Below are 2,875 nucleotides of genomic sequence, written 5' to 3'. Positions count from 1 at the left end.
TCCACAGAGCTCAGAGCGGCTCCACCTGCAGCCTGTCAGCAACATAAACAGTTCATACTTTCAGCATATTAAATCACTGCCACTGGTTGTTTTATACTGAAACCATGAGACAGACTGGAGGCACAGCAGCTTCATGTATTTATATGACTCCTGACAGTTTGTCAGCTGGTAATTCTGCACCTTTTTGGTGATTTTATACCTTTTAATGGTGATTTTGTGCCTGTTTGTGGGGGTGTTGGGCTTTGGTTTAACATGTTTTAGGGGTAATTAGCTTCTTTTTGGTGATTTTTCATCTATTTTTGGTGAGTTAGCATGTTTTCCGTGGTGGTTTTGTGTCTTCGTGTTGGTTTTGTGGTGATTTCACATCTTCTTGTGGTGATTTTGTACCTTTTCATGGTGGTTTTGTCTTTTTGGGGTGGTTTTACATCTTTTATGGTGGTTTTGTGTGTTTTTGTGGGGATTTTTCATCTTTTATGGTCATTTTGCATCTTGTTGCAGTGATTTTAGTCTTTCTGTGTTGGTTTTGCATGTTTTTTTCTTTATATTGCATCGAGTTGTGGTTATTTCACACCTCATTGAGGTGATTTTGGTCTTTTTTGAAGTGATTTTTCACCTTTTTATGGAGATTTTGTGCCTTGTTGTGGTGATTTTGTGTCATCATCTTGGTTTTGTGTGTTTTTATGGTATTATTGCATCTTGTTGTGATGATTGTGGCCTTTTTGTGGTGATTTTGTGCCTTTTTGTGGTGATTTTGTGCCTTTTTGCGATGATTTCGTGTCTTGTTGTGGCGATTTCGGACTAAGCCAACTGTTTAAATGTGGGGGTGTTCACAGGTGTTCCTCCTGCTGTCAGATATCATGGAATAATCCTGGCAGACTGTTGCTGTAGGACTGTTCTGTTCTTGCGTCGAGGACCAGGACGCTGACTGTAGCAAACGGAGATGTTGAAGTGATTCCTGAATACATGCAGGTTTCCACGCCACACTGGGCTCTGATTGGCTGTAGCTTCTGAGATTCACCTGCATGAACATGTTTATCAGTCAGCTGTTCAGCTTTGGACCAGAACCGGTCTTTATTTTGAGTAGTTCTTGCAACGACAAACTGTTGAGTCGGTACTTGTTTTGTTGTTGCTCTTTGTTGTGAAGCAGATTTTAGAAGAGCTGCAGAAACGTTGTTGTTATCAGACGAGCCAACAGTGTGTTCACCTGCAGGTAGCGGCGTAGCTGCACTAAATTAAACTTGCAAAAGCTTGAACACCAACATAGACGTCCTGCAGTCCGTCAGGCGTCACGAGGTTCATGTGAAGGCAACGTCAGCTACCTGTGCTCAATGTAAACATGTCGTACCTGCTCCTCTAACCAATCAGAGCCCTCGGGGATTCGTGCTCCGTCGCCTGCTCTGATGGTTTTGTGTCAGACGGCAGAGCTGCTGCTGTTAGCGTAGCGCTGCTCCGGCGGTCGCCGACACCATCTGGGCCGCTTTAATCATGAAAACAGCACGCAGGAAACATGTGCATCCCTCAGAGAGGAGACTAAAGAGGCCTCCTGGGACGCTCGAGCAGCCATCTGCATTCTTCAGGAGGCAGGACAAGCGCGAGGAAGGAAAGAGGAGGAAACACGAGTGTCTGGAGAAGTGACCGAAGCGAAAAGAGTATGAAATAAGACGGAAAGGAGACGGAGAGATGAGCCAGACGAGAGGAAAGGGCTCGAAAATGAGTGGGGATGAGCTGAAAGAGCCAAGAGCCGAAATGAATAAAAGAAGCGAGAGTGAAAGAAGTGCAGGACGGCCGGGGAGAGATAATATTTCTTCATCCTCTGTGGTTTCCATCCCTCTGGAACAGACCCATTTCCAGCTCCTTTGATGGACAGAATACAGAGACGAAAAGTGTTTCCTTAAGATCTCCTAAACTGCCTCTTCTTTTTTTAAAACAGAAAATAAAAAAATCTGATTTCAGCAGCGTATAAACCCCCCCTTCCTCCTCCTCGTCCTCCTCCTCTTCAAATTGGAGTTAAATAATTTAAAACCCCTGCTGCGTTCAGATATCTTCTTACATTTATATTAACTGCTGACTGGGGAGGAAGTTTCATTATCTAACCGCAGCATCTCCTTCAGCTGCAGCTCATCTGAACCACACTGAGCTGGAAATGTGCCGCTCACGCCCAGGAAACACGATCCGGTCCAGCCAGAACCTGTCCAGCCCAAACACAGCGCTCATTCACGGTGGAATTTGATTTCACCAGCAAGTTTCTTCTGGCTGGAAATGACACAAACAGTGAAACACTCAGCGAGCGTCTTCCTACCACTTAGTTAGTGTGGGCTGTTTACATTTAATTTACAGAATTAGATTTGTCTGTTTAACACGGAAACATTATTTTGATGGGTTGTGGTGACATAATAATTGGTGGGGATTGTTTCACAGACAGAATAATCCTAAAGAGACACAAAATAAGCACAAAGAGACAAAAAATCAAAACAAAGAGGCACAAAATCAGCAAAAGGAGGCAAAAAAACAACAAACACAGAGACACAAAATCACAAGGAGACAAAATTAGAAAAATAAGACACAAACAACAACCACAAAGACAAAAAAATGTGCAAAAAGGGACACAAAACAACCACAAAGGGACAAAAAACAACAACAAGAGACACACAATTAACAAAAAGAGACACAATCAGCAGAAGCAGACACAAACGAAGAGCGCCACAAACGTCCGGTGAAGCCGTTATCGACTGTTGAAGCTGTTTGGTGTTCGTCTGGAGGCCGGTGAAGGCTTTAAATCATCACTCAGTAGTTTTGGACGTTTTATTGGACAAATGTAAAAAAAAAAAACAGAAAACGTCGGCGTCCATCATTTACGTCTCACCGCTTTTAAACT

This window comes from Stegastes partitus, unplaced genomic scaffold (assembly GCF_000690725.1).
Source record: "Stegastes partitus isolate 25-593 unplaced genomic scaffold, Stegastes_partitus-1.0.2 Scaffold805, whole genome shotgun sequence".
In the NCBI taxonomy this organism is placed as follows: Eukaryota; Metazoa; Chordata; class Actinopteri; family Pomacentridae; genus Stegastes; species Stegastes partitus.
The sequence above is the reverse complement of the archived record's forward strand: the minus strand, read 5'-3'. Positions refer to the sequence as shown.